Source organism: Nilaparvata lugens, chromosome X (genome assembly GCF_014356525.2).
Source record: "Nilaparvata lugens isolate BPH chromosome X, ASM1435652v1, whole genome shotgun sequence".
Classification (NCBI taxonomy): domain Eukaryota; kingdom Metazoa; phylum Arthropoda; class Insecta; order Hemiptera; family Delphacidae; genus Nilaparvata; species Nilaparvata lugens.
The window spans coordinates 34701487-34716063 of NC_052518.1; the positions used below are offsets into that span (position 1 = coordinate 34701487).

The following is a 14577-nucleotide window of genomic DNA, read 5'->3' on the forward strand; positions in this document are numbered from 1 at the left end:
GAAATAAACCTGTATAGATTTCCTCTTTTGTGCAAATAGAACTTGCTACTGATGTTGAAGTGTCATTTTCAGATACGATTCAGACTAAATACTTGAACGATTGTCATTACTTCTCGATAAGCCCAATATTGATTTCATTTATTGATACGGTACTGTATTAATCAATTACACGTAACTTCCAGCACATGCGGAGTAAATACATCGTTAATTTTGTGTATCAACATATCACAAAAACTATCATAATAATATTGAGAGTATTGAGAGGAGAAAAAAGTATCTTATTTGTATCACATTTTCTAGAAGCTCATCACAGTTCATATAACTCAAACGCTTCAACAATATTTGTCTCTGAAAACAGTCCTGAAAATTTCTTGAAGTTAAAGTTATTATATCCACAAGATAGCTGCATGATTGGTAAACATCTAGGATCTTGGAAAGCTGTTGTTTTTTCAATCTTAATGTTTCTATGTATAAGAAATAATAAGTTTCATCACAACCCATAAAGTAGTTTTTCAGAAATTGTGATAAGTAGTAATTTCCAGAATTCAACAACCAAGTTATTAATTACATACTGACTCAATTAATCTACCCAGTAGATCTATATATTAATCAGAGAGCACTTAAATACCTTCAATTACATTGTAGTCGCTTGATTCAATTAACGGGAATCGAAATATTGAATGTCAAAGAATATTAACTTACTGTATTGTCTCTTATGATAAATTGGAGACTATTTGAAAGAAAAATAGAGGATATCTCTCAAGTCTTTGAAATGAAATTCACCTCGAAAGTGGAGATATTCGTATTTATTTCCATTTACAATAATAACAGCATTTACTTTGCACCCAACCACAGCCCTACCACCAGTGACTGGTGGGTTTTTATACTCTTTGCATTTTGGTTCTGTTAACTACTAGAAGATCGATATCCAAAGGGTCTGATTGATACTATGATTCGAAAATTGGTTTTCATGGTTGAGTATTGAAATAGATTAGAGATATCAAATTGAATTCTATGAAAGAAACTCAGGAACCAATTCAAGTAAAGTTGTGAGAACAGCAAATGTTATGCCAACGATACTCCCCTGTACAGGAGTCAATTCAATCATTGCAATTACTACATTTTTGAGAATCATACAGTGATTCTATATTAATCTGTGGTTCTTCAAGGCTTGGAATGAGCTTGTAAAATATAACCATCACACAAGAGATACACGATTTTTTCATTACACAACATGAAGGAGAAAGAGAAAATAGCTCACGCCTCACTTACTTCATTCAGGTGCTTAGTTTTTAGCATAGGCTATACAAGCGAAATTATATTGTCAAGATCATTTCGTAGCCGGAGTTGAGAATCCTTTTAAATCAGGATGAATTGCAATTTAGTTTTTTCATTTCTTTTCTAATTTGAACCATATTACTTAATTTTGAGGTCTCGCAGCATTTTACAAGTCTTCTATAGTTTTAGTAGGCCTATTTTACACTTTCTCTGATACCGTATCGTATCAATCTTATTCCAGTTGCGTATTAATGGGGAGGATATTATTTTATTACTTTTCCGACAGTTGCATAACTTGGCAAACAGATAATGTATTCAATAGTTTCAAGTCTCGTTTAATCTGGTGGATTTATAAGGACGGCAAAAAATCGAACGTCCAAAAATCGATGTGTGTAACTGGCTTAACTATCACTGGCTTCATGAAGCTCAAGAAAATAGTTTTCTTATTATTATTATCATCATATCAAATTACCGGATTGTAGGATTGTAGGATTGTAGGATGGATTGTAGGATTGTAGGATTGTCCGGATTGTAGGTATGGAGGCTTGATATTAGAATACCGGTACCGTACAGAAAGTTTTTCAATAGTAGAATCGTTTATTTCTCAGGAATACTTACTTCTATCAGAATCGGTGTTTATTCGATCAGATTCATGATCACAACAATAACATTTCTTGCTGAATGATAATTTTATTTCGTGTCTTGAAGTTGGGTGCTACTAGTTTTCCAATTACACCATATCGAGCCAAAGTTGTGAGTTGGTTGGTTGGTAGTCCAACATGAGAGAGTTGAGGAAGACTCCCTGCCCAATTTTAACACCCGAGTCCACTCTTTGTCGCCAATTGCTCATCTGATTGATTTTTGCCTCCTGTTAGGTACCTCCTAGATACTAGGAGGATTTGCCTCCTAGATACCTAACCAGTTAGGTTGTATGCGGTACATAACAGAGAATGAATATTGCTCTCAAAAATTGTTCGCCATAAAATATTATGGGTGAACTTCAGAGTATTAGCTTTTGCAGTGAGTAGAACTGAAAAAAATCAACTCAGATCAGCAACCTTTTCTATAGTTCTTTTTGTCTATATTTTTATTAACCTCGTCTACCACACCACTCAACCCCTCTTTCTCTATCTACTCCTTATTTTTTCTTTCTCGTTTCTCTTCTTGATCTTATATTTATAATGATTACTTGAATATTGTTGTTTGCGATGATGATTATTATTCTTTTCTATTCTTCTTCTTCTTCTTTTTTTCTTCTTCTTTTTTCTTCTTCTTCTTTTTCTTCTTCTTCTTCTTCTTCTCTTCTTCTTTCTTCTTTTCTTCTTCTTTCTTCTTCCTTCTTCTTCTTCTTCTTCTTCTCTTCTTCTTTCTCTTCTTCTTCTTCTTCTTCTTCTTCTTTTTCTTCTTCTTCTTCTTCTTCTTCTTCTTATTCTTCTTCTTCTTCTTCTTCTTCTTCTTCTTCTTTTTCTTCTTCTTCTTCTTTCTTCTTCTCTTCTTCTTCTTCTTCTTTCTTCTTCTTCTTCTTTTCTCTTCTTCTTCTTCCTCTTCCTCTTCTTCTTCTTCTTCTTCTTTCTTCTTCTTCTTTCTTCTTCTTCTCTTCTTCTTTCTTCTTCTTCTTCTTTCTTCTTTCTTCTTCTTTCTTCTTCTCTTCTTCTTCTTCTTCTTCTTCTCTTTCTTTTTCTTTTCTTCTTTTCTTCTCTCCTTGATTAATTCAAGATCACAATGCAATGTTCCATTTCTTATTCTATAGTTCAGTTCATAAGTTCTTCGCAATTTGTGCACATTCCTTCTTCTCTTCTTTTCTTCCCTATTATTATCATTATTTTCCCTGTGATTTTTCCACTAGCTATCCAGCATGTTCAAATGTTTATTTTTCTTTCTATATCTATTTATCTTTCTACCTTTTCTCTTTCTATCTGATTACCTTCTACTAATATCCATATATTATATTATAATATCCATATATTATCCATATAATATTCGATTCTTTCCCACATTAAATCATACTATTCCTCTTCAATTTTATGCGAATATTATTCATTATCAGTTATATTATGTATCTTTCCTCTATTGATAACCTTCTTCAAAGATTTTTCGTTTTTCTGCTGGCTTCTTTTCTCTTTTTCAGTTTTTACTGGATCCCATTTCGCTCTATCTCCACCATGAACACGATCTTCCACTACTGGATTTCATGACTCGATTTTCCACCACTGGATTCCATCTCTCTCTGTCTCCACTTGGACTCGATCTTCCACTACTGGATTCCTTCTCGCTCTACCTCCACTTGGACCCGATTCTTCCACTACTGGATACCTACTCGCTCTATCTCCACTTGGACCAGATCTCCCATTACCAGTTCTTCCTCAATCTTCATCACCGAAACTCCACACATCTACATCTTATTGTGTTTAGTGAATTTCTGAACTAGTGCTTTAAATAGTGAAGGGAGCCGAACTGTCAAGGCATACTGAATGCACTCGAATCAAGAGACTTTTTCATTTAGGTTAAGTTTTATCAGTTTCATCCCCATTTCCCCCGTCATGTGTCGTTCTGAGGTCGGTTCACGATTGGTCTGCTGCTTCCATGATGCCTCTTACTGACACGTCAGCTCGCTCGCCCTCAAGTAGGTATGATTATTTCAATAATAGTAATAATGACGCAGGTACGTTTCTAGCAAATAAGCTCCACTCTTTCAAAAAACTTTTCAAGGCTGCTCACCTTAACGTACAATCCCTCAGTTGCCACATTGATGAACTCAGAGCAATCTTCCGTTTTCAGGACTTCAATATAATCGGAATTTCCGAATCATTTTTGAAGCCTAGTATTACATCAAATTTTGTTGCATTGCCTGGATATAATCTTTTCCGGAATGATAGATTAAATAAAGCTTGTGGGGGTGTAGCAATTTATGTGAAAGATGGTATCAAAACAAAAGTTTTAATCACATCTAAACAAGAGTATTGTTCCAGACCAGAGTTTATGCTACTTGAATTATCCTTATCTAGTAATGATAAATTACTCGTTGGTATCTGTTATCGCCCACCAAAAATAGGTCATTTCACAGATTTCGAAAATGCCTTGCTTTCTCTTATGCCTTGTTATAACCGTATACTAGTTATGGGGGATATGAACACCGACTTGAACATGACGAATCGTAACTTTGACTACTTTCAACTGACTACAATTTTCCAATGCTAAACATGACTATTTTACCCCTCGATCCAACTCATCATACTAATGAATCAGACACACTCATTGACCTTCTCATTGTTAGTGATCCCAATGAGGTTGTTCAAGCAGGCCAAATCTCAGTCCCAGCTATTTCTAGACATGATTTGATCTACTGTGTACTTTCCCATAAGATACCCAAGCCAGAACAGAAAATTATCACTTATAGAGACTTCAAAAACTTTGATGAAGCTGCCTTCCTGACTGATGTGGCTCAGACTCCATGGCATCAAATTGAAGCATTACCCTCAGTTGATGACATGGTCAAGACTTTCGAGAATTGGACTTTGACTTTGTATGACAAACATGCACCTTATGTGACAAGGAGGATTAATAGAAAACGACGAGTACCGTGGATGACTGAAGACATACTTAAGATGATGGGACGTAGAGACAAAGCACATAGAAAATTTAAAAAGACATTTGACTTGGACAGTTTGATAGAGTATAGGAGCCTTAGAAATAGGGTTAAACAGGAATTACGGAACTCAAAGATTAGGTACTTGAATTCGTTTATGACAAACAATAGACAAGACTCTAAATCACTTGGCTGGGAATAAAAGAATTCGGGCTTGGCAAACAGAAATCGAATCCACAAATTGACTTACCATTGAATAATATAAATGACCATTTCGTTTCACACTCTAACCAACGCGACGAAGTTGTCATTGCTAATCATATAGATGATCTTGAAGAGCAGGTTACAAACTTAGATTTACAATCACTGATCAATTTCATTCCATCCAATCTCAGAAGAAGACACTTTCAGAGCAATTCAACGTATTCATAGTAATGCTACGGGTGTAGACAAAATTCCTATTAAATTTATCAAGAATATGTTATTTGCTGTTTTACCAACCATTACATACATTTTCAACAAGTCACTTGAAGAAGGCATTTTCCCTGAAAACTGGAAGTTTGCTCTGGTTCGCCCTCTAAATAAAGTTCCATCACCCAATAAAGTTGAGGATTTTAGACCAATCAGTATTTTACCTGCATTGTCCAAAGTGCTAGAAAGACTCATTCATGCTCAAGTTGTAAAATTTCTAGACAACAATAGTAAGCTTCATAACTTTCAATCAGGCTTTAGAAAATTCCATTCAACTGAGACAGCTCTGCTTCGTGTCACTGATGATATAAGGTTAGCTATGGACCAAAGAAAATGCACCATCCTCACCCTATTTGATTTTTCTAAAGCATTCGATACTGTTGATCATACAGTCCTTCTGAATAAGTTGGCTATTCTTGGTTTCAGTCGCAACTCGTTAGTTTGGTTAAATCCTATCTATTAGGTAGGAAACAATGTGTATCTGTCGGTGCAAAAAGTCAACTTGGAAAAACGTTATGCATGGAGTACCACAAGGTTCAATTTTAGGCCCTCTCCTCTTCACTTTGTATGCTAATGACCTTTCTTCCATTATCAAATTCTCCAGTTTCCATACTTATGCAGACGACCTTCAAATCTATTTAAGCTGTCCCATAACAAAAATTAATGAAACAGTTGGAATAATGAATCAGGATATCAATTCGATAGTGGAATGGACAAAGAAAAATGGCCTTAAGCTTAATCCCATCAAAACACAACCCATTATAATTGGATATTCTCGTCTTATAAACAATATTGACCTTGAATCGATTCACAAAATTAGTGTAGACGGTAATGACATTCCTTACTGTAGCTCAGTTAAAAATTTAGGCATTATTATGAATAATACTCTTGACTGGTCAGAACAAGTGAACAAAACTTGTAAAAAGGTATTCTCAGCCATGCATGCATTGAAGAAAATGCACGATATCCTCCCTAGAAACATTAAATTATTATTGGTTCAATCTCTCATCTTCCCACATTTAATGTATTGTAATTCTGTTCTTAACGATATGCAAGTCACTCTGAATGATAAACTACAGCGTTGCCAAAATTATTGTCTACGTTTCGTCTACTCACTCCAACGCCATGATCATATCACCCCAGCCCACATTGCTAGTTCAACATTGAAGCTTCCCGATCAGAGGCTTTTTCGAATAGTCAAGCTTGTTAGAGATATCTTGAAATACGGTAATCCGAACTATTTTAAAGATGATTTCAAATTTGTCTCTGAAGGTAGGAGGATAGATGCTTCACATACTAGAACGGAGAAAGTACTTTAAGGATACCCAATCATCGAACTACTATTTTCACAAAATCCTTCTTAGTCAGTGCCTGTCGTGCATGGAATACACTTCCTGTTTCTATCAGGTCTATCGAGAGCCGAGCGAGCTTCAACCTGACTTTAAAAAAACATATTTTGGAGCAAATGACTGAAACTGTCCGGCCCTAGAACGATCACATGACAACCATCCCTCACCCATTCCACCAATATAAACCTTTAAACCATGTTATAGAACGAATTGTATATATATATATTATATAAACTCATGTTATTTCAATTATCCACTGCATACTGCTGTATATTACTGAAATTTGATAACCCTGATCTACTTTCAGCCTACTTCATTTTATTAATCAATTATTTGATCTTATCTACCTATATTATTATTTTACTTTATCAATTTTCTGTTTTTTTTTCTCTTCAATATTCATATTGATTAAAACTTTTACAATATTTCCATTAATAAATAAATCCTTAGTTTAAATAACGAAATTAACGTTTTGGTAGAGAGTTAGAGGGGAGGATATTTTTATTATTCTTCCCAAAGAATGGACATTGATATGTCCAAAGCTCCGCCAATTTATGTAGATGCATAACAATATGATTATTATCTATAGTATTACAAATTGCTTTTTCATATCATATACAGTTCTATAGTTATTTTCCTAGTCTATATTATGTAAATTCATCTATAATTTTGCTGTATTGTAAGCTATTGTATATAAGTGTATAAGCCAGTATATATTGTAATCTACATAAATAAAGTACTCAATCAATCCAAATCGGAGGGATATTATTCCATATCATTTTTAGAGAAAGGACAATTATTTGTCGAAACACCGCGATTTATGAAGATACGGTACATCGCAATGTTATCGTTATTCAAATTGCATTCAATCTCTATTCTCATTAATTAACTCTTCATATCTTGTAAAATTCGTTTAATAATAAGCAATATTGTCATTTAACGTAAATTAGTGAATAGGCCGAGTCAAAAATATATCAATGAGTTTTTCTGAGAAATATAATAATCACCTCCTCACGCATAAATGAACAATTCTGGAAAACACTATGAATACCTTCAACCTTTCAACACCATACTGGCTATACTGGCGAGAGGAACTCATTCTGTCATTTGCAGTTCTGTAAGCAACTTCGCTCCGTAACTGATTTATATTGACTGTGGAAAATAGCAGAGTAGTGAGTTATAAATTTCATTAATGTTTGTATATATTAAGTTATGTTCTAAATTCAGTATAAAGTGGTAGAATAGTTAGTTTGTATATTTTGTATATTACAGTATGCCATCTAAGTTTTTATAGTGTTTTTATAGCCCAAAGATTAATTTATTGAAATGGACTGTACAATTGAAATTGAAACACCGCACACACCGCACAACACCACCACACCGCACAATATCGAAACACCACCCAACATCGGAATACTGCACACACCTCCAACTAAATCAGGATCACGTAGAGGAAGAAGTGATATTGGGAAGCAAGAAAGGAATATCATCTGGAATGTCTACAGATTCTTCCAAAAGATAGCCGAAAACCCCGATAGACTTGAATTGATCAATTTTCGAAAAGTTCAAGAGGTTACAGCTGAAGCATGTGGAGTTGGTGTTACAACTGTAAAGCGAATACGGAGACGTGTAGATGACTCGGATGAGGAAGTGAAATTTGATACGCCTCGAAAAAAATACTCCAGAGATGCAAAAGTGGTCAACATGGACAGTTTTGATAAGGACATGGTGCGCCGATGTGTATTTCAATTCTATGATAATGGAGAGTATCCTACGTCTGAAAGAATCAGAACTGTTTTGAAAGAGGAGATTAATTTCAGTGGGAGTGTTGAATCCGTCAGAAAAATCATAAAGAGTTTGGGTTTCAGATTTAGGAAGTGTAATGATGGTCGACAATTGTTAATGGAGAGGAGAGACATTGCGTGTGCACGAGCAGTTCTTCTCAGAAAAATGCACGAGATAAGAAGAGAAATTAATCCCCGACCAATATTCTACATTGACGAAACGTGGGTCAACCAAAATCATAGCCGATCGATGATATGGCAACACGAAGACGGAAGTGGTGGATTGAAAGTTCCAGTTGGAAAAGGAGGCCGATTGATCATTCTTCATGCTGGATCAGCTCAAACGGGGTTTATTCCTGAGTGCAAACTGATTTTTAAAGCAAAGAAGTCCACTTCGTTAGATTATCACACCGAAATGAACGCTGACATTTTTACAGATTGGTTCCGGAACTTTCTCAATCTCCTTGAAGAGAGTTCAGTGATTGTGATGGACAATGCAAGTTATCACTCTGCGCTGACAGAAAAAATCCCTCGCACCAACTGGAAAAAGGTGGATATCCAGAATTGGCTAGAATCGAAGAATGTTTCTTTCTCTGAAAATGAGACAAAGGCCGAATTATTGTCGAGAAATGAAATAAAATACGCCGTGAAGGAGTATGAAATTGATAGGATCGCACTGGAAATGGGCCATGAAGTGGTTCGTATGCCACCCTATCATGCTCACTACAACCCGATTGAGCTTGTGTGGGCACAAGTGAAAAATTATGTAGCCACAAAAAATAAAACATTCCGATTGGCAGATGTTGAGAAACTTATGCACGAGGCTATTGAGAGGGTGACTGTGGAAGATTGGAGGAGATGTGTAAAGCATGTAGAAGAAATTCAAGAAGATGATTTGAAAAAAGAGTGCCCTCGTGATTTGGCAATGGAATCACTTGTTATTACAATAACAGGAGACAGTTCATCTGGTGATTCCGAATTTGAAAGTGATTAAGAATGAAGCAGAAAAATAAATTAATGTATACATGTGTAAATAATGTATAAGTGTAAATAATGTATATTAATGTATATGTGTAAATAATGTATATGTGTAATTAATGTATTGAAATATGAGATGAAAAAAGTGAAAAGAAAAAAGATTTTAAACACGCCTGATTGTACAAGTACTTTCAGCCAGTCCAAAGCCTGGATGAAGTGTGATGGGAATCAAATGAGAATTCATGCAAACTGAAAAATGCAGAGTGAAGTGGGCACTACAAGAATATTGGCTAAAATAAATAAAATTACATCACTCCACTTCCAATTGATTATTATAAAAGTCTTCAAGTAACCTTTATGAAGTAATAGCTCAGTTTATAAATAGTTGCATTTATAAAGAAAAATCTAATCATCATTATAAAATTGGATTTATTGATGTCATGACTCAAGAAAGAGTTATACATTATACATAACAATATTATTTCCTTCATTTCATGATGTTAAAGAATATAGCGGCTGATGGGAGGAGATAACGGGGGATGTTATTGTTCTAACTTCAAAGAATGACACAATAGAACTTTTGAACCTGACGTGCTCAAAAGAATTTGTGACAGGTAGTGACGGAAAAGAGGAAGAGGGAAGGTATGAGAAGGAAAGAGCGATGTTCAGGGTGTAGAAATATAGTCAATGTATATAGACTGGTCGAGCGAGGGGTGGACAAGAGTGGCAACATTGCAGTGGCCTTGAAGGATCCATTTTCGCTTGGCCGACTATAGTCAGTCGCAAGGGCCAGTTAGTTCAGTTCATCATGTATTGAATACAGATTACAGTTCATGTTTCCAGTGTTTTATCCGGGAATTTATTTGTTTTGAAGTCACTTGATCTTCTATTATCAATGTAAGTACACAATAATATTACTTTATTTATGGAAGTTTGAATCATAGACTGATAAAAGTATATCTACTATAGAGTAGCTTGGAGAAAATACACATTATTATTATATTTTATAGATCTAGCTTGCGTTCTGTCTTTCCTACCTATATTAGGTAGGTTCAGTTAATTCATTTTGGTTGACTAGTTGAATTCTACCTGACCTGATAGGCTGTAATGAGCTAGAGGACTGAACAAGCTTATATTTTTTACCGGTCATCATACGATAGCCCACAAATTTGGGTTATATATTTAGTCTCTTATTTCAATCGGTATAAGAGTAGCCTATCGATTTTTGTCAAATCTTCAGCATTCCAAATTTTTTCAAATCACTAGCTATTATTTTTTTCGTATTCAATCTTGAATTTAAACCCCTACTTCAAAAATATTATTTTTTGCCGTAACTATAAATTCCACTAAATGAAACAGAACTAAGCACTTAGAACAAAAATGATCTACATACATAATCTGCTTTCTAAGTTATTTGATCTGAGTTTTTTGGAAATTGTAAAAAACAAAGGTTACATTATGAATTCATCAGATAGATATACTTGATCCCTTTGAGAATACTTTAATTTTGGTATTATCATCCAACTAAAATATATTGTTTTTTCATTGTTCAAAGGAGACGTATGTCGCGTCATGCGCCGATACAGCTTTGAAGGGGCGCACAATCACGAGTATCATGGGGAAGCTGGTGACCCTTCGTTGCCATATACTTTTCGTGGAAAAGAGTTCAACGCAAGGACGACCATGAGATAGAGAAAAAACCATTCAAGGACCTTCTCATAACTAAAGTTATGATTGGTAAGATTTCAGCAAATTTATCTTTTTGAAGTTTACTGTGTAGCTTGCTTCATATTTTTCAACAACGCTAATTTGGCAATATTAATATCAGCCAGACAAAATCCCACTTGAATAGAAAATACTACTTCACTGACTCAAAAACTTTATTTCGCCATTAAACATGACATCCACAAACACCGTGGCTGAGTGGTAGAGTGGACACTACTGTCCAAACTTCGCCACGACATTAAAATGAAGGAGTCATTCTATTCTATTTAATAAAAAAATGAGTCATTCCATCCAGGATCTGCAATATTGAATATCTAAGTTGATTTTTTCAATTTGGGAGGTGGTCATTATGATGCTGATCGTTACTCAGTATTGGAATATTAATTGATTTGTAGTAAGCTACAAATCTGGGATTAACACTCCACATAGCCCCCATCCAGATAAATTAGCAAAAATAATATATTTTCAAAATTTACGCCAAAACCCAACACTCTGGTCCACAACTTACAACTCGACATGTGTATACATATATACATATGTATACATATGTATCGTTTGAAAAATATCAAGTAGCACATGAAATTAGTTTTATATATTCAAATGTATAAACTTGTAAGTTCATCATAAATAGAGTATTTTCTTCAAGTCTTTGGTCTACTATGATAATTTTTATAAACTTAAAAACTAGCATTACACATTGATATATCCTTAACAATCACAATGAATTGTAAACGCACTTGTGCTGGGTCACTATGTAGTGATGCTCAAGTCCTATTACTCTGAGCCATAAAAAACATGAATTGTTTGACATAATATAATAAAACTGCCCAATAAATCCATTGAATCAGCGGCCCAAAGAGCCTTGTCCTAATGTTTTTTTTTCATTCTATGACTATTATATAGTCTACTACACTGTATTATATACCATACCTTGAACTCTCTACGACTCTACCTATACTACTCTACATAGTATAGATATTCTGTTATTAGGTAGTAGAATAGTGAAGCTGTACTATAATTGTTCTTTGATAATATTTGAATTGGCTCAAAATTATGTTCCATGATGATGAAGTCGAACCATTTTTTCTAAATGAGCTCTATCTTTCCAAATATAAGTAGAATTCTAAATGCTAAGTGTCGAATAAAGTTACTAAACATAACAGGAGGGGGCATATGCTTCATTGCACAAGGGTCGAAAATGTGCTAAATCTACCTGCCAAAGGGTATTGCAGTTGTATTGTTCTCGCTTGACCGTCCCATGTCCCCAATGAGATGAGTTTCACCCATTGATTTGATATTCTATTTTTTTGTTTTATTGATTTGAAACACAGAGCCGTCGTTAAAATATTCTAGTAGAATTCATCTAGAAGTGAAAAATTACATTTTTAGGAGAGCAACTGGAAGAATTGAATACCACGAGCTCTTATGACAATAACTTTGTATTCTAACAGATAAGTGAAGTAAACATGTTCTTTCCAAATTTAGATGACATTCTTCATAATAATTATTGATTGATTGATTGATTGATAATGTACATAACTGAGGTTCCAATTTTGTTTTCCTTTGAACTTGATCTGCTGTGGACCTACAGGTCAAATGCTTCCGTTTTGACTTATTTTTCTACCTGAAGTTATACAATAAAGATGACATTGAAATCAAGTTGATTCAATTTTTGTTCACAGACATGGAGAAAAGGAGAAGAAACAGTCGTCTGCTGAAGTCAATGAAGTCGAGACACTTGAAAATTTTAATTTGGAGCTCCAGCCATAAAATACAATTCGTCGCATTACTATGTTAATTATGAATGTTTAAGTAAAGGATTTATTCATCAATTTTGAAGTTATGTAATTTTTTCAAATCCAGCTGAATATACTATTTATTCTATAAAGGAGATTATATGTCAATGATTTTGAATCATTCTGAAGAACTTATTCAATCATTTCTAAAGTGATTTAAAGTAGTTTATTAATCATAATTTTGCTCACTTAAAGCATTGTAAATCATTGTAGAGTGATTTGAGAGTAATTTAAAAGTGTTTTCAATCTAGTTTGAAATGCTTTGAAGTGATTTAAGAAGTACATAAATCGATGATTCTAAATGATTTTTAAGAACTTATTTAATCATTTGAAAGTGATTTTCAAGTAGTTTATAAATCACAATTTTGCCCACTTAAAGCATTGTAAATCATTTTACAATCATTTAAAAGTAATTTGAAAGTGATTTGAATCTAGTTTGAAATGCTTTGAAGTGATTTAAAAAGTACATAAATCGATGATTCTAAATGATTTTTAAGAACTTATTTAATCATTTGAAAGTAATTTATGAATCACAATTTTGCCCACTTAAAGCATTGTAAATCATTGTACAATCATTTAAAAGTAATTTAAAAGTGATTTAAATCTACTTTGAAATGCTTTGAAGTGATTTGAAAAGTACATAAATCGATGATTCTGAAGAACTTATTCAATCATTTGAAAGTGATTTCAAATGATTTTCAAGTAGTTTATAAATCACAATTTTGCCCACTTAAAGCATTGTAAATCATTTTACAATCATTTAAAAGTAATTTAAAAGTGATTTGAATCTAGTTTGAAATGCTTTGAAGTGATTTAAAAAGTACATAAATCGATGATTCTAAATGATTTTTAAGAACTTATTTAATCATTTGAAAGTAATTTATAAATCACAATTTTGCCCACTTAAAGCATTGTAAATCATTGTACAATCATTTAAAAGTAATTTAAAAGTGATTTAAATCTACTTTGAAATGCTTTGAAGTGATTTGAAAAGTACATAAATCGATGATTCTAAATGATTCTGAAGAACTTATTCAATCATTTGAAAGTGATTTCAAATGATTTTCAAGTAGTTTATAAATCACAATTTTGCCCACTTAAAGCATTGTAAATCATTTTACAATCATTTAAAAGTAATTTAAAAGTGATTTGAATCTAGTTTGAAATGCTTTGAAGTGATTTAAAAAGTACATAAATCGATGATTCTAAATGATTTTTAAGAACTTATTTAATCATTTGAAAGTAATTTATAAATCACAATTTTGCCCACTTAAAGCATTGTAAATCATTGTACAATCATTTAAAAGTAATTTAAAAGTGATTTAAATCTACTTTGAAATGCTTTGAAGTGATTTGAAAAGTACATAAATCGATGATTCTAAATGATTCTGAAGAACTTATTCAATCATTTGAAAGTGATTTCAAATGATTTTCAAGTAGTTTATAAATCACAATTTTGCCCACTTAAAGCATTGTAAATCATTGTACAATCATTTAAAAGTAATTTAAAAGTGATTTAAATCTACTTTGAAATGCTTTGAAGTGATTTGAAAAGTACATAAATCGATGATTCTAAATGATTCTGAAGAACTTATTCAATCATTTGAAAG

At 33.3% G+C, this 14577-nt stretch overlaps 1 long non-coding RNA gene across 1 annotated transcript; it reads left to right on the plus strand.

Moving 5' to 3' along the window:
* Positions 1-9933: 9933 nt before the first annotated feature.
* Positions 9934-13197, plus strand: LOC120354984. Its single transcript, XR_005573355.1, has 3 exons — positions 9934-10343; positions 11002-11183; positions 12854-13197. It is a non-coding gene; the product is annotated as an uncharacterized LOC120354984 (long non-coding RNA).
* The last annotated feature ends 1380 nt before the right edge of the window (positions 13198-14577 follow it).